Below are 19,497 nucleotides of genomic sequence, written 5' to 3' on the forward strand. Positions count from 1 at the left end.
TTTTTGATGAAAAAGTTCAAAAATTTGTCAAAATTATGCCTTTTTTTAAACAGTCATAGATTCTAAACTACGTGGTGAACTTTTTTAAAATTACATATTCTAAATGTAGATGAGTTGTAGATATCAAATCATGCATCCATATGGCTAACCGGACATTGTGACGTCATCGTATGGCCACTGGAATATAAAATATAGGATTTTTGTCTCTTTCGCATAGCTCATCACATTTAATAGAGCGCATCTCTACTTATCCGTATTCCATTTCTCCCCATTTTGTTATATTTTCTAGGTCAATCAATTATCTTTCGCATGGTTAACAATTTTTAAGATTGTTATGACGTCATCATTTGCAAAAGCGTCAATAACTTTGGTCACTTATTTTCACCTTTTCTGAACTGTATGTAGTACGTATACAGTATAGCGTATACCGTATATACTTAGACGTGACACAAAATAGAGGGCTCACTAACATTTTTTTCAATGGCATAATGGTTTTCTCTGCGCAATATCCTAACGTATGACGTGCACGTGGCGTTTGCTCTGCGGATAACCTAACTCGTCCGTAGTGACGAGTTCAAATCTAGTATTTATTTGTTTCCTTCCACCCTTCTCCCCCATTTTTTGTGCGCAGCGTATCTCTAATTCTGGCCAACATATGATTGTATAACTTTGTCAAAAGATTGCCCTGTAGCTGTAGATGTGCAAGAAACTTTTTTTTTCAAATTTCGAGTCGCGCAGCGTAAGTTACGCGCGATTTTGTGAATTTCAATGATTGATCATAGAATAAAAACTAAAAGTCGTTTTGTATTGAAACTTGGTGAACATTTAAGTCATATAATGCGCAAACTTCCTATGGATTAAAAATGGCATGTTTCATAAAAATTTACGCGCGCACGCGTATTTAAAAATTCAAAATGCGAAAAATCAATATCTAATCAACTTTCTACGCGTTTCATGTCATTCTGAGCATTTCAAAAATTCCCACGCGTGCGCAATTTTCTTACGCGCGCGTGCGCACGTAGCGCAAAAACATCTTTTTTTTGCTTGATTTTTGTTTTTTCTGTCTTTTATAATAAATTTACCAATTTTCAATCAATTTTGCCTTAAAATCTCGTCATACGAGCACGTAGAATTAAACAATTTGCGCGCAATTTTGATGAAAAAGTCCAAAAATTTGTCAAAATTATGCCTTTTTTTAAACAGTCATAGATTCTAAACTACGTGGTAAACTTTTTTATTATTACATATTCTGGTAGTAGATGAGTTGTAGATATCGAATCATGTATCAATATGGCTAACAGGACATTGTGACGTCATCGTATGGCCACTGGAATATAAAATATAGGATTTTTTTCTCTTTCGTATAGCTCATCACATTTAATAGAGCGCATCTCCACTTATCCGTATTCCATTGCCCTCCATTTCTTTATATTGTCTAGGTCAATCAATTATCTTTCGCATGATTCACCATTTTAAAAATTGTGATGACGTTATCATGTCCAAAAGCGTCAATAACTTTGGTCACTTATTTTCACCTATTCTGCACTGTACGTAGTACGTATACAGTATATAGTGTATACCGTATACACTTTGACTTGACACAAAATAGAGAGCGCACTAACATTTTTTCAATGCCATAATCGTTTTTTTGCCCGCAATATTCTAACGTACGACGTGCACGTGGCTTTTGCGCTGCGGATAACCTAACTCGTCCGTAGTGACGAGTTCAAGTCTAGTTTTTTTTTTTTTCTTTATTAGTTATCCGCTTAGTAGCGGATAACTCCTTGTAATCGTCCTGTTTCATCATATTTTTTTTTTTTTTCTGTATTATACTTATTTCCTTCCGTCATTTTTGTGCGTCGCGTTTCTCTAAAACGTGTAAACAGAACATATCGTAACTTTGTCAACATATCGACATTTACGTGAACTTGTGCACCTCCTATTTTTGAATGACGTCAGAGTTGCGCAACGTGAATTACGCGCGATTTTATGAATTTCAATGATTGATTATAGACTAAAAACCAAACATAATTTTGTTTTGACACTTTGTGAAAATTTAAGTCACATCAAGCGCAAACTTTCTATGGATTAAAAATAGCACCATTCACAAAAAGTTACGCGCGCACGCGCGTTTAAAATTTTAGAGTGCGAAAAATCAACGTCTTATCAACTTTCTATGCGTTTCATGTCATTTTGAGCATGTCAACAATTCCCACGCGCGCGAAACTTTTTACGCACGCGGTGCACACGTAGCGTTAAAAACATATTTTTTTCGCGTGATTTATGTTTTTTCAGCCTTTTATAGTAATGTTACCAACTTTTAAACAATTTCGACTTAAAATTACGTCATACGAGCACGTCGAATTAAATAATTTGCACGCGTTTCTGGTGAAAAAGTTCAAAAATTCGTCAAAATTATACCTATTTTTAAACAGTCATAGATTCTAAACTACATGGAGAACTTTTTTTTAATTACATATTCTGGAAGTTGATGAGTTGTAGATATCGAATCATGCATTAATATGGCTAACCGGACATTGTGACGTCATCGTATGGCCACGCAAATATAAAATATAGGATTTTTGTCTCTTTCGTCATAGCTCATCACATTTAATAGAGCGCATCTCCACTTATTCGTTGTTCATTTTCACCCCGATTTTAATATCTTCTAGGACTATCAACTATGTTTTGCATGAATTAAAAATTTTTTAATTTTTTTAACGTCATCATGCCTAAAAATTTAAATTACGTTGGTCACTAATTTCATCTTTACAGTAAATTTTAATCTGTTATAGCTCGTAAGAATAAAATGTGATAATCACGATTAAAACGTTTTCAGGAAGCTATTGTATTGTAGATACAAAATCATGTGAAAATTGTGCCAATCGAATGTTGTGACGTCATCATATGGCCAGTTAAATACAAAAAGTCATATTTTCATCTTTTGCGTTATATTTCATTACATTTAAAAGAGCGCGCATCAATATTTCACGTATTCAAAATTCTTCTACACGTTAATATGTTGTTGCTGAGATAATTTCATTCTGAAATTTCTACTTTTGCATTTCATTTTGAAACCGTCAAGATGTTAAAAATTACAATAAAATACGGGTCCCGTAATTTCACCTATTTTACACTGTTTGTGATATGTATACAGATTGTACTGTTACTATGTATATGACACAAAATAACAGAATTCAGAAATAACAACATATCATATTCTTCAGTTCAGGTCATAATGCCTTAATATTTTTCTGTGTGCAATATTCTAACGTATGACGTGCACGTGGGCGTTTGTCGAGCGGATAACTAACTCGTCAAAGTGACGAGTTTCATGTCTAGTTCTTCTTTCTTTCCACGAATTTTGTACGCAGCGTATCTCTAATTCTGGCCAACATAAGATTGTATAACTTTGTCATAAGATTGCCCTGTAGCTGTAGATGTGCAAGAAACTTTTTTTTATAAATTTTGAGTTGCGCAGCGTAAGTTACGCGCGGTTTTATGAATTTCAATGATTGATCATAGATAAAAAACCGAAAGTCATTTTGTATTGAAACTTGGTGAACATTTAAGTTATATCAAGCGCAAACTTTCTATGGATTAAAAATGGCAGGTTGCACAAAAAGTTACGCGCGCACGCGCGTTTAAAATTTCAAAATGCAAAAAATCAACTTCTAATCAACTTTCTACGCGTTTCATGTCATTTTGAGCATTTCAAAAATTCCCAGGCATGCGCAATTTTTTTACGCGCGCGTGCGCACGTAGCGCAAAAACATCTTTTTTTTGTTTGATTTTTGTTTTTCCAGCCTTTTCTAGTAAATTGACCAACTTTCAAACAATTTGGACTTAAAATCACGTCATACGAGCACGTAGAATTGAAACATTTGCGCGTGTTTTTGATGAAAAAGTTCAAAAATTCGTGAAAATTATGCCTTTATTTAAAAAGTCATAGATTCTAAACTCCGAGGTGAACATTTTTAAAATTTCAGATTCTGGAAGTAGATGAGTTGTAGATATCAAGTCATGCATCCATATGGCTAACCGGACATTGTGACGTCATCGTATGGCCACTGGAATATAAAATATAGGATTTTTGTCTCTTTTGCATAGCTCATCACATTTAATAGAGCGCATCTCTACTTATCCGTATTGCATTTCCCCCCATTTTGTTATATTGTCTAGGTCAATCAATTATCTTTCGCATGGTTAACAATTTTTAAGATTGTTATGACGTCATCATTTGCAAAAGCGTCAATAACTTTGGTCACTTATTTTCACCTATTCTGCACTGTATGTAGTACGTATACAGTATATAGCGTATACCGTATATACTTAGACGTGACGCAAAATAGAGGGCTCACTAACATTTTTTTCAATGGCATAATCGTTTTTCTGCGCGCAATATTCTAACTTATGTGTCATGCGCGTGGCTTTTGCGCTGCGGATAACCTAACTCGTCCGTAGTGACGAGTTCAAATCTAGTTCCGATATTGTTCCTGATAACAAAGAAGCAGATTAAATATAGTTGTTTATTTGACCCATTTGGCTTAGATGCCTATGCCTAGAAAGATTTTCTATGATACTACCTACTCATTAGAGTGAGTGAGTGGCCGAGCGGTTAAGACGTTAATTACGTAGCCATAACATCGGCAGGGGTTCGAGTCTCACTCACTCCATGGTTCTGGTGGTAGAACGAGTCTTCTCGGATAAGGACTATAAACCGTAGGTCCAGTGTACACATCTAGCTCGTGTGCACTTTAAAGAACCTAGTACATCTTTCGAGACGAGTAGGGGTTATCCCGGTGTATTAGTAAATTACAGCCACTGATCACCAACTGGGCCCTCTGGCAGACCAGTCTTTGACTGAAGAGGTAACCCAGTATAAATATAAATTTCAATTCAATTCAATTCATACTATAGCGGCCTAACTAAAATAAAATACAGTATACATATTTGAGTAGTAGTTTATTAGTACACTACACACTATCAGGCCATCCATATCCTCCTCTCTGGGTTAGTGAACATCTGCACGATGCCACGGCTAACTACACTTCCCACCCACCCTAGCTAGAGGTATGCACTGCGCTGCCGGCCACTAGGCCTAGCCTATTTCGGATCTCATGTCTTGCAACATCTGAAAATACATAATGTACTAATACTGTACATTATTGTTATTATTTTTTATTCGCACTGGAAGTATCTAGGCTTTCCTGTTATGTTAAAATTAAAAAAATTATTTATTATCCTCAGCAGTGAAAACAATTATATTTTGTTGTATATGCCGTGATTTTACAAAACATGATCGTCAGTCGATGGCTCAGGAGTTTCGATAAATCTCGCGTCGCGCGTGGAGGAAAACACGCTCAGCAAGTTTGCGACATTAATATAATTATGCATGATACTCTATGACGATCGACCCACTTTAACGTGACGTCATTTTACTTTAGCTGCATGCGAAGAAGTAGTCACCGTCGGCGTACGAGTGTCTACATCTTTCTATTACTATAGAGGGGGTAGTCGTACTATTCTTTATTATCATATGTTTCGAAGTATTTGTTGACTACAGAACTATCTACTTAAGTGTATTTTGTTTGTTCTTATAGACAACCCAACACAGTTGTTGAATAATAATAAATCTAATAAAGACAACATATTGCAACAACGTGTTCACCTCATTATTTCTCACCGATTCCACAACAATAATTCTATTTAATGTGACATGTATCATGTCTATTAAATCAAGTCTTATTTAGTATGTATACATCCGCCCTTATGAGGGCGGGCATCACTCACTGGAGCTCTCTGTTACAAATTTCTCATGCAAAAATCGCGGAATACTCATTCTTGTGATATATATTCTTTGACAATAGCTATGGAACGCCCATAGTGCCGTTGGTGGGGAAACAATGACGCGATAATACAGTAATATCGATTTCATTGTGTATTTACCTCTTTGCTTTTTGTTTTTACACAGGAAAACAACACGGAAAAACTCAACACCGACAAACTACAAATGTTGCAATTAATAATCCACATACAGTAAATTTGAAAGGAAAATACCAATTACATATTTGAGGGCTATTTATATTTTATTATAATTATATACAAGAATAAACGAGGAGTTACGTAAATGATACTAACGTTTATGATAAGAAACGTTAATGATATAATAAACGTTATAGGCCTATATATAGTAACTTTATTAAAGAACTGAAAAATAACTCTCAATTTCTGACAAGTCTTGTAATCCATGCATTAATATGTTACATTCCTTAATGAAAAATAAATATATAAATATAAGAAACGAATTTAAATTAGTACTTAGGCCTATACTTATTTAATGTGTATAAATCAATTTGTATATCTAAAGAAAAGAATTAGAAAAAATTACGCAAGTGATAATAAAACTTTAATGATATAAACGTTATTGATTGTAAACGAATTAGTACCTAGGCCTATAATATATAATTTATTAACAAGATTCATTCGGTTGGTATTGTAAATAAAATTTAATAGTTAATTATATATATAGTAAATAAAATAATCGTTATTTACTACTACTATTACGGTATAACAAGAAAGAAATGAGGAATTACTAAAGTTATAATTGCCAATGAGAGTAAGGTTTAAGATAGATATAAGAAACGAATGGGAACGTAGTAGGAAGCAGATTAAATATAGTTGTTTATTTGACCCATTTGGCTTAGATGCCTATGCCTAGAAAGATTTTCTATGATACTACCTACTCATTAGAGTGAGTGAGTGGCCGAGCGGTTAAGACGTTAATTACGTAGCCATAACATCGGCAGGGGTTCGAGTCTCACTCACTCCATGGTTCTGGTGGTAGAACGAGTCTTCTCGGATAAGGACTATAAACCGTAGGTCCAGTGTACACATCTAGCTCGTGTGCACTTTAAAGAACCTAGTACATCTTTCGAGACGAGTAGGGGTTATCCCGGTGTATTAGTAAATTACAGCCACTGATCACCAACTGGGCCCTCTGGCAGACCAGTCTTTGACTGAAGAGGTAACCCAGTATAAATATAAATTTCAATTCAATTCAATTCATACTATAGCGGCCTAACTAAAATAAAATACAGTATACATATTTGAGTAGTAGTTTATTAGTACACTACACACTATCAGGCCATCCATATCCTCCTCTCTGGGTTAGTGAACATCTGCACGATGCCACGGCTAACTACACTTCCCACCCACCCTAGCTAGAGGTATGCACTGCGCTGCCGGCCACTAGGCCTAGCCTATTTCGGATCTCATGTCTTGCAACATCTGAAAATACATAATGTACTAATACTGTACATTATTGTTATTATTTTTTATTCGCACTGGAAGTATCTAGGCTTTCCTGTTATGTTAAAATTAAAAAAATTATTTATTATCCTCAGCAGTGAAAACAATTATATTTTGTTGTATATGCCGTGATTTTACAAAACATGATCGTCAGTCGATGGCTCAGGAGTTTCGATAAATCTCGCGTCGCGCGTGGAGGAAAACACGCTCAGCAAGTTTGCGACATTAATATAATTATGCATGATACTCTATGACGATCGACCCACTTTAACGTGACGTCATTTTACTTTAGCTGCATGCGAAGAAGTAGTCACCGTCGGCGTACGAGTGTCTACATCTTTCTATTACTATAGAGGGGGTAGTCGTACTATTCTTTATTATCATATGTTTCGAAGTATTTGTTGACTACAGAACTATCTACTTAAGTGTATTTTGTTTGTTCTTATAGACAACCCAACACAGTTGTTGAATAATAATAAATCTAATAAAGACAACATATTGCAACAACGTGTTCACCTCATTATTTCTCACCGATTCCACAACAATAATTCTATTTAATGTGACATGTATCATGTCTATTAAATCAAGTCTTATTTAGTATGTATACATCCGCCCTTATGAGGGCGGGCATCACTCACTGGAGCTCTCTGTTACAAATTTCTCATGCAAAAATCGCGGAATACTCATTCTTGTGATATATATTCTTTGACAATAGCTATGGAACGCCCATAGTGCCGTTGGTGGGGAAACAATGACGCGATAATACAGTAATATCGATTTCATTGTGTATTTACCTCTTTGCTTTTTGTTTTTACACAGGAAAACAACACGGAAAAACTCAACACCGACAAACTACAAATGTTGCAATTAATAATCCACATACAGTAAATTTGAAAGGAAAATACCAATTACATATTTGAGGGCTATTTATATTTTATTATAATTATATACAAGAATAAACGAGGAGTTACGTAAATGATACTAACGTTTATGATAAGAAACGTTAATGATATAATAAACGTTATAGGCCTATATATAGTAACTTTATTAAAGAACTGAAAAATAACTCTCAATTTCTGACAAGTCTTGTAATCCATGCATTAATATGTTACATTCCTTAATGAAAAATAAATATATAAATATAAGAAACGAATTTAAATTAGTACTTAGGCCTATACTTATTTAATGTGTATAAATCAATTTGTATATCTAAAGAAAAGAATTAGAAAAAATTACGCAAGTGATAATAAAACTTTAATGATATAAACGTTATTGATTGTAAACGAATTAGTACCTAGGCCTATAATATATAATTTATTAACAAGATTCATTCGGTTGGTATTGTAAATAAAATTTAATAGTTAATTATATATATAGTAAATAAAATAATCGTTATTTACTACTACTATTACGGTATAACAAGAAAGAAATGAGGAATTACTAAAGTTATAATTGCCAATGAGAGTAAGGTTTAAGATAGATATAAGAAACGAATGGGAACGTAGTAGGCACGTATTTAATGTGCGGGATTTAAAATGTAAATTTCTAGGCATAAGAAACGAAGAATTATTAAAGTGATAATAATGTGTTTCGAAAATGTTTAATAAAACAAATTAAATTAATTGTTTGTTTTTCGTCTTTGTTTAAGAGGGCATTGTGCAAAGCAAATCAAGGCGCTAAAAAAAAAAACAATACACAGATTCCTCAGGTGTCGGTAAGCCTTTTCGGAGATAAAACAATGCAGCTCTTTTTTGTTAATAGAAAGTAGCGTACGCGTGCCTTTGCGTGTACATTTTAACCGCGATGACAACTATAAAATGAACCAAAAATATTAGTAAAACACCACTTTAAATTTTTTGATCTATCGAACAACATGAACGAATGCTTAGAATGTCATCAACTTGTAACTCAACGCCAAGAGGCAATATTTTGCGAAGAATGCGAACGCTGGCAGCACAGGACGTGTGGTACGGCAATATCCCAGGAGGAATACCGGCGAGGTATTGAGAATGGATACATGGATTGGTCCTGTGGTGATTGTATGTTGCCCAGCAATAACGAACATGCTCACGATGTTTTTGCGGAGAATTTGGGAAATTTCGCCGAACCCGACGAATTTGTCGAAGACGATCCAGGGCATCATTTATAAGGAGCGCCTGCGCGACCGCGCTCCTCCGCGCTCCTCAACAGGCTTCGAGGAGAGCAATTTATCGCGCTCCTTAATTTTCAAAATAGAGCCTAGCTTTTGACAGTGTTGATTTTTCTGTCAAGAGGCCTAAAAACACGTGGATTTTTAAAAGTTAAAACCAATCTAGGCCTAGGCTAATAATATATAAGCTAAGTTATAAAGCTACAAGCCTAATGGCAGTCCCTCGTTTTTAAGGATCGCGAGCGCGATCGCAATCAACAACCTTCGAAAAGGAGAGCAATTCATCGCGCTCCATCTCACAGTGCGAGGTACCAACAAAGGGGATTCCCCTGCCTGCGCGCATTCAAGGGCGAGTTTACTTCATCGCCTCATAGTGCAACCAGTACGGTGTCATAGAAACACCTCCTTTACAGGAAGATCATGTCCCAACCAATAATTTTTCCCTTTATGTTTTTATGGAACGAGTTAATAAAATATATTTAATTTTAAAAGGAAACATTAATATAGGAGGCCTAAATATAATGTTTATTATTTAAAAAAGCTTAGCTGCTGGTTGCTTTAATTATGTCATTTTGAAGATGGATTATTTCTTCGAAAGTTCTAACCAATTTTGGTCACTCAAATCCTCCTCAAAACACGTGCTGATGTGTGACGTCAGCATCTTCTAGAAGCTCTCTCAGCCCTCCCCCTATTGTGCGTGCGCCCATGTGTGACACATGTAAACACGATCAAATATCTTTCTTAATTATTTTAAAATGACACTTTGTAACTTATTATCAATATTTTAATGGCTGTTGCATGTTAGAATTGTATAATTTATGAATTGCAGGTAAATACTTTTCAGGTTTTCTGTCTGATTTCTAGGCCAACAAGCTAGGCTAGAAAAGCTAGGCTAAAGGCATATAGTTGGCCAGGACAGGATTCTCCAGGCTCCTGAAACCCAATCTACCCAGGCAGGCCATAAAAAAAAAATTGGCTTGAGTTTTTTGTACTGTAGAATAATACGATCCCCACGGAAAATATTGTGTGTAAAGGTGGGTGTGGTGGATTTTAGGGGAGAGGTACAGTATACATTTGTTGTGCCCGGGGGGGGGGGTTATCCCCTGTCGGGCAAAAAAATGTGTACAAAAAATTAATAAGGGCCAGCCATTTTTAATAAGGGCGACCATCCTTCAACTTCAACATAAATATTTGAGGAGAGCGATTTAAAATTTTTGCAAGGAGAGCGAATTGCTCTCCTTGGTGATTTGAGGAGAGCGATTTGTTGCTCTCCTGGGTTTTGCATACGTGATGCCCTGACGATCTACCAGACCCATATCCGGTTGCTAATCCTGTGGTAGCTCCAGAGGATGAAGTGACCTACAGAGTTCTTCCAGGAACCTCTAACCGGGGCAAGGTATTTGAATTAAGTATTTTTTTGCGTTTCATGTTTTATTTAACAATTAATAATTATACTCAATTACTGTTTTTATATTTTGGATCTGTTAAATTTGTACAGAGATGACCTAATTCAATTACATTATCGCCACAAATTACTTAATTTATGTATATTTACAGATTCGGTTAAGTGCATTTATTTATCGTGTTTTATTTAACAACAAATTATACTCAATTACTGTTTTTATATTTTGGATCTGTTAAATTTGTACAGAGATGACCTAATTCAATTACATTATCGCCACAAATTACGTAATTAATATATTTACAGATTCGGTTAAGTGCATTTATTTATCGTGTTTTATTTAACAATTCATTTTTCAATTAGGCCTACTGTTTTTATATTTTGGATCTGTAAAATTTGTACAGAGATGACCTAATTCAATTACATTATTTAACAATTCATTTTTCAATTAGGCCTACTGTTTTTATATTTTGGATCTGTAAAATTTGTACAGAGATGACCTAATTCAATTACATTATCGCCACAAATTACGTAATTAATATATATTTACAGATTCGGTTAAGTGCATTTATTTATCGTGTTTTATTTAACAATTCATTTTTCAATTACTGTTTTTATAGGACACGTTGGTTGATAGCATCGGTTATCAGTACACCAAAAAGGTCGACCGAACCCGTGCAACAGTGACTTGGAGATGCCGTTCTGGTAGGCTAGTCTCTCTAGGCGCGGACTACTCACCCGAGCGGCGGAGATTTATGGAAAGCCATCGCTGACGACTCCGGCAACAAACTTTAATTCTATTCGGCTCTTTTACCATTACGTTCGGCTCTTTTAGCATTCGGCGCATTTCTATTCGGCCCATTTACCATTACGTTCGGCTCTTTCAGCATTCGGCGCATTTCTATTTGGCCCATTTACGTTCGGCTCTTTCAGCATTCGGCTCTCTTTTATTCGGCCCATTTACCATTACGTTCGGTTCTTTTTGATTCGGCCCTTTTTTATTCGGCTCTTTCTGCATTGTATTTAATATACATTTATACAAATGTATTGATTTGCAATGAATGGATTATTAATGGAACATTCCAACTTATTTGGTTTAACCATACTTGCATACTTTAACACAAGTAGGTAAATGTATGGACCCTTGGATAATAAACATAAATAGTATTGTAATGCTATACAATACTGCAAATAGGTATTAACCACTTTTGATCGCCATTTGAATCAAAAGTGTGTTGGTACTGTTAGATATAATATAAACAAATATACTAATACACTGTATTACTGTGAGTGTGGGTAGCCCCTACTTTTAGATTATAAACACATAATAATATAATACTTTATTACTGACAGTTGCTTCTCAACGTTTGTATTAATTAATAATTACAAAAATATAAACGTAGTAGTGGTCTTTAAATGTACGTACTTTACTATTTCAATCGACTATGAGACAGTGACAGTTTTAACAAAATATCGGTAATGTTTTACTCTATTTAGTGGTATATTAATTATAGGCCTATAAAAAAAAATATTTTGTTACTGGGTGGATATAAAGAAATATAAAGAATAATTTAATAATTATATAGAATAATTATATTAAAAATTGTTCCTCTTTGTACCTATCCTCATCCCCAACCCTCAACTCTAATGGTAGATTCAAAACACAGATTGGGTTTGTTTAAATGAATCCAAATAAAACATTTGGACTCATTTTGTGACAATTTTCTAGGTGCTAAATTTGGTTGACTACATAAATCATTGTGTCTATTTATTTGTTTCTGTAAACGACAATGTTTTATAGTCCTGCCCCCGGTCCTGCCGTACGTACATTTGAAATCGCCAGTTTTTTTACTCTGAAATTACTATGTATTCGAGAACCATCTAGTAATAATAATTAATCTCATTTCACACACAATATAAAAATAAAAACCACACGTAAACAGCATTAACAATTCGTAAGCATTGTTTTATTTAATTATATTCGAATAATAACAATAATGATAATTGAAACTTTGCACATAAAACTGTTTTTCTATAAAGAATTGTTTTTAAACAGTTGTTTGTAGCTCACGTTTTATATGTAAATTAATACATTCATTCCATCTTACTATTCTAACTAAACTTTATCACTATGGAATCCGAACCCTAATCCTTCTCACTCCTCGTGCTGCCTTCCTATGAATTGTGGCGTCCCACAAGGATCTATACTCTCGTAAACGAGTGATTTAGAGTGAACTGATGTTCACTCTTAAATGAGTGGTAATCCACTCCAATGTGAGCGACTGCCATAATTATTAAGCATAAAATATACCACTCCTTCAACGAGTGTGCATGTATTCCCGCTCGAACTGTAAACACTCGCCACTCGACTCCCGGGAGTGAAAACTTTTGATCGAGGCAGCCAATCAAATGCAAGCATTTCATAATTGTTATCGTCATCGCGCGCTTGTGTAATCACTTCTTGTTGCTATACGCTTATTGGGTGCACACGGAACAAGAACATTTAACTGATGAATTATTCATGTTTATTTTGTGACGTTTCATGAGGGGGTCCCCAACTTATGTACGAAAACAAAAATCGCGGACCGGATGGCCCTCTGCTGCGGCCTTATTATTTACTATCCCAAGGCCTAGCCTTGCTCTATCTAGCCAAGCTAGGCTAGTAGTACTAGGCTACTACTAGGCCTAGGCTAGGCCTACTATACTGTAGGCTGGGTATTCCTCTGTATGCCTAGACTAGGCTAGGCTTCCTTGTAAAAGGGTATTCATCGATTCAAAAAATATACAATAATCTTTTTTTAATTAATCATTTTAGTTAAATACAAAAGATGGTTTACAAAATGCGAAAACACAGAAATAAGCAATTGCTGTAACTTTAAGTGCATTTACTGTTTTGCAGATGATCTGGATGTGTTCAGATATATAAAAATTACCATCAATATCAAGAGGTGGGAAAAGCAAAGTCTACGATGCTTTTCATTACATTGTACAACAGCCAGTGAGTACTTGTTAAACGTTTTTATATTTTCATCATTAAATTGCAATAGATCTATACAAAATTTGTGTTTCATTCTTTGTAAAATACTCTTAGCACAGTATGTGATTATACATTAAATGAGCCCCCAATAAAATGCAATGTCATCTTCTCCCTTACTTCTCACAAGATCACTGTTAATTTTGTATCTGGAGCTCAAACCTGGTTAAAATTTATTTATTTTCTGCATATTTTGAAATTGGTATAATTAAAAGTTAAACAAGAAAAGAAGGAAGGCAACTGGGAAATGTCTTTAGCTCACACATTTGGTAAATTTTTAATGTGCAGTATACCAAATTGAAATTCAAACCACCTGATCAAAAACAAGCGTGCATTGTTGATCAGTATATTAACAAGGTGATTAAAGATACAAAATTGTAGTGTTTATTATGTGATAAATAATAGACTAAAGTACATTTTGAGTATCGGAGGATTTGTGATAAATTCTTATTTTTCAGCTTGTTATACTGTATTTTTATATTTTTCAGGCTGGGACAGATGTTGACAGCTTTGCATCAGGAAAAGACCAGACTTTTTTTTTTTTGTTTTTTTTTTTTTTTTATTGAACACTTTCATATTTAAATTTAAAAAATAGCTTAAAATAATAACACTTTCTTATTAATAGTAATACACAATATAAATAATAACACTTTTTAAATAATAATAATATATAATATACATTTCTCTTAAGAACAAACTATAAATAATTTCATGATGTAATAAATATAAATCTACTTTTTCTTTTTTCTTAAAAACAAAGTCTATAAATAATTTGTTGTCAATTTTTTTTTTATAACATATTTCAACTAAATAATTTAATTAAACATAAAACTTTCTTATTCAAATATATAGTTATAACTTACTAAATAAACAGATCATAAAAGTGTATAAATAATTCAGGATTAAAAAACATATTATAAAAAACAGTACTAAGTCCTTTTTTTTAATGCAAAGTTACCAGTCAATAAGTTCATGTTTTTCCAAGAAAGGACTCCATTTGTTTAAGTAAGTATGATGCTCCCCTTTGGTTTTCAAAATAAATTCTTCTTGTTTAACGTGTAACTTAATCTCATTCACGAATCGAACAATATTGGGCTTAATTTTTCTCATTTTACAGCTATATATGTAGTGTCGACAAATTAGTAAAATAGTATTTAGGGCTTTAAATGGTTTTTTTCTAACTCCAAAAAGGCATAATTCGGGGTTGATAATTACATTTATATTAAAATATGATTTCAACCATTGTTTAATCTTTCTCCAAAATATTTTAATTTCACAGCATTGTGCAAAAATATGTATTAAGGTTTCTGTTTCTGCTTTACATAAAGCACATAAAGGTGAGTCAATTTTCCCAATTTTATACAAAAAGGAGTTATTACCTAAAATTCTATGCACAATTTTATATTGAAACCAGATTAGTGGTGTGGACATAGTAAGTGAGAAAAACATGGTATTAATAATTTCCCACTCTTTATCAACATATAAAGTATCCAATGCCTTCTCCCACTTAATTTTAGCTTTCGATTGTTTTTTTCTAGAGTTGATTAGAGTATTATAAATTAGCTTTGATCCTTTTTTATTTTTTATTACTACGCTAAGGTTAAAAGGTAGTAGTGGGCTATTTATTTTTCCTTTTGGAGAAATTTGATATAAAGACGTATGTTGTCTGACCGCATGTATTAGGCCTTCATATTGAAGAAAGTTGATGTTAAGATTATGACGTTTACTAAGTTGTTTTAATGGAGTTATTCCATGTCTATCAACTAAATCATTTATAAAATTCACCCCATGATTACTCCAGTTTTTATAATAGATACTTTCTCCGCCGACTTTAATATTATCATTCATCCAGAGTGTTTGTCTACATATCGATTCGGTGCTCATAGGAGTGTTGTGTTTCACAAATACGCACCACGCCTTTATTACATCCAGCCAAAATGCATTGTAAGGCTTAACCTTCGCTAATTTGATTAATTTCGATGATCCGCCTTCTATGAGCCAAGTTTTATGAATATTCAACACGAGTGGAACTAAAAGAGCCCATCCCGTCTCATTGGACGTTACTAACCGTCTAACCCACGTGATTTTTACCGATTGAATATATGCGTTTATATCGACCATTCGTAAGCCTCCAAATTTATTTTCTTGTATAAGTTGATCTCTGGATATTCTATCCACCCCTTTCCATATGAAACGATATAGTTCTGACTTAAGTGATTTTATTACATTTTCAGGGGGATCGGGTAATGTCGAAAGGATATAGGTAAGTTTGGACAGTAATAAAGACTTCACTACCGTGATTCTTCCCAAAACAGTTAAGTTTCTTTTTGACCAATGTCTCATTGTATTTTTAATTGATTTATATACGTCTTCATAGTTCAAATCTACCATTTTATTTAAATTTGTACTGAACCGAATACCCAATGATTCAAAGGGTTCTCCATGTTTGATCCATTTTATATTATAGTTTTCGCATATTGAGTCACCTCGGTCTTTAAAAGAGCCAACCCAGACAGCATTTGTTTTGTTCACATTCACTTTTAGCCCGGAAATTTTGGAAAATACGTCGAGAGTCTTAAATGCTTCGTGCATTGACTTCTCTTTACCGTCAAGAAACAATACAGTGTCGTCCGCATACTGAGATAATCGATACTCATGATTTGCAATTGATATTCCTTTAATTTGTTTATTTTCAGATATCATTGAGGATAAAATTTCTGCGCACAGAAGAAACAGGTATGGACTCAGCCCATCCCCTTGTCTACATCCTCTTTCGATTAAGAATGATTCGGAGAGAAAGCCATTGACAAGAACTGAGGATCTTGCATCTTTATATAGTACTTTCACCCATTTTTGAATGGATTGTCCGAAGTTAAAATGTTTAAGAACGCAGTTAACAAATGTGTGAGAAATGCAGTCGAACGCTTTTTCAAAGTCTATCAGTAAAAGCAGACCAGGGATTTTCTTCTTTTCACAAATTTGAATAACATCATACATAAGTCTTGTATTTTCGCCTATATATCTCCCATTAATAAATCCTTTCTGTTGTTCACTAATTAATATATCAAGGACCGATTTTATTCGTTCTGCAATGCATGACGAAACAAGTTTATAAGTGACACTTAACAGGGTAATAGGTCTCCAGTTTTTTAGATACTCTCTGGGTTTATCCCTCTTAGGGAGTAAAGTAATTATTCCTGACTTTTGGGAAGTTGACAGTTGACCTGAGTTATACGACTCGTTAATAGCTCTCAAAAGATAGTAAACTAAATCCGCAAAAAAGAACTTAAAAAACTCATAGCTAAAGCCGTCAATACCAGGTGACTTTCCATTTTGTGACCTCTTAAGAGCCACTAAAAGTTCGTTATAAGTAATTGGCCCTTCAATTTTATTTTGTTGTTCTTTTGTTAATGTTGGTAATGTATTCATAGTTTTAAGAAGTTTTACAATATTTTTTTCATCATCTGTATTGTGGTTTGAGGAATAAAGGTTTTTATAAAATTGTCTAGACTCAACAAGAATTTCATTTGTGTTTTGCAGAATACTATTGTTGCTTTCCTTTACTATTTTATTTATAGTTTTATCAACAAAATTTTTCTTTTCCATATTAAGAAAAAATTTGGTCGGCCTTTCGCCTTCTTCGATCCATTTAAGTTTAGTTTTCATCATTATTCTTTCCATCTTCACTTTTCTGATACTCATAAGTTCGCCGGACTTAATTTCTAGTGTACCATTTAACGTGGCGTCGCCCTTATTGATATCAAGTGTTATTTTTTCTATTTCCCTTTCTAATTCTTTTTCTTTTTTATTTTCAATCTTTTTCTTATAAGCCCCGTAAGAAATTGTTTTTGCTCTAATTTCCATTAATATCATTTCTAAAAGAAGTTGATCACTGATGCTAAACAGCGCTTTATTAGCATCTTTATTATCTTTTTCGTTTTGCACTATATATTGTTTTAGGACTCTATTTATGGTTTCTTTAACTTGTTGCACGTATTGAATATCTTTTAATAAGGTATTGTCAAATTTCCAGTATCCTGGCCCGTATTTTATCTGGTTCATCGTCATTTTAATATCTACGAGTGAGTGATCGGTTCGGTAACCTGGTTTTATATTACAATCCAGCATTTTGCTGTTTAGTTCAGATGAGATTAGGAAATAATCAAGCCTGGCTTGTTTATTGAATTTATTCTGTCTCCAGGTAAACTTTTGTTCATCTCGGTTGTAAACACGCCAAACATCTGTAAGATTAAATTCACTACAAATATTTATTATCTTTTCTCTTGCCTTTGGATTATTAAGTTTTAGGTAATTTTTACAGTCTAATTTTTTGTCCAAAATACAGTTCCAGTCGCCGCAAACGATATTATGTGGGTTTTCATATTCTAAAACAACTTCCCTCATTTTGTCGTAAAAACCGGGGGTGTCGTTGTTGGGCCCATAAATTGAGATTAGCGTAAATTTTAGATCGTCAACCTTTACCTCCAAAGCTAACATATTTCCATCATTATCTTTTTTATGCTTTGTAACAGTGTAGGGAAAGTTATTATTGAAAAAGATTGCGACTCCCCTTGCATTACTACGATATGAACTAAAAAAACAATCAAGGCCCCACTCCAATCTAACAAGTGACTCAGTTTCTGCCGAGAAGTGTACATCTTGGAGGCAAATAATATTGTATTTTTTTGACTTTAGATAGTGTAACACATCTCTGCGTTTTGATTTTTCTGCTAGACCTCGACAGTTCATTGAAACTATTGATAGCGTATTATTATTATTAGACATTTTTTATTGTTATTTTTTTACTTATTTTGTTTATATATAACGGTAGATAAAATAATAAAGCAAGGGTATATATGGTGTCATAATGGTTGTTTTGTGCAACAACCATAAACCATAGCAGTCCAAAAATTGTTTTAGCTTCGATGAGTAATGGACTGATTCTATTGCATTGTATTTTACTACGTTTGTAAAATTTGCATTTTATGTTAATTAAATTTTTATTACAGACGATTATAAGTAAGTAAATAATAGACTAAAGTACATTTTGAGTATCGGAGGATTTGTGATAAATTCTTATTTTTCAGCTTGTTATACTGTATTTTTATATTTTTCAGGCTGGGACAGATGTTGACAGCTTTGCATCAGGAAAAGACCAGACTTATTTACAGCCATTTATCCTTGCATTGGGTGATGTTAAAGAACCTACAGAGTTTTTTTGTTATTGTTGATGCAACATCTATTCCTGGTGGTAGCGCAATTGTTCAGAAAATTGATCGACTTTTTAAAATTCAGACATTATATATTTAATGTCCAATTTGCCAGTCCGCTTTTAACCTTTTCAATTTCTTTGAAGGTCCCTTATAAGAAATTACAACAAACATCAAACCAACTGTTATATTCCCATCTTATTCGCGATGATGAGTAACGGAAATGAAATGTTTTTGATGAATTTAAATTACCTCTTAATTATGCAGTATAGAGATTTGCTTTTCAAAATAAACAAATTAATATAGCTCAATGTCGGTTTCATTTATTTGGTTGTGCACAATTGTATTTTAAATGTTTGCAATGCATGTTTTTAAGGCTACTCTACCAAGT

The 19,497-nt window shown here is 33.6% G+C and overlaps 2 long non-coding RNA genes across 2 annotated transcripts; both read left to right on the forward strand.

The window, feature by feature from the left end:
* Positions 1 to 11,521: 11,521 nt before the first annotated feature.
* On the forward strand, positions 11,522 to 14,788 carry LOC140057075 (uncharacterized). Its single transcript, XR_011846868.1, has 3 exons — positions 11,522 to 11,567; positions 13,762 to 13,860; positions 14,385 to 14,788. It is a non-coding gene; the product is annotated as an uncharacterized lncRNA (long non-coding RNA).
* A 233-nt stretch (positions 14,789 to 15,021) lies between these two features.
* LOC140057072 (uncharacterized) lies at positions 15,022 to 19,348 on the forward strand. Its single transcript, XR_011846865.1, has 4 exons — positions 15,022 to 15,233; positions 16,131 to 16,159; positions 16,593 to 16,632; positions 19,014 to 19,348. It is a non-coding gene; the product is annotated as an uncharacterized lncRNA (long non-coding RNA).
* The last annotated feature ends 149 nt before the right edge of the window (positions 19,349 to 19,497 follow it).

This window comes from Antedon mediterranea, chromosome 8 (genome assembly GCF_964355755.1).
Source record: "Antedon mediterranea chromosome 8, ecAntMedi1.1, whole genome shotgun sequence".
NCBI classification, from domain to species: domain Eukaryota; kingdom Metazoa; phylum Echinodermata; class Crinoidea; order Comatulida; family Antedonidae; genus Antedon; species Antedon mediterranea.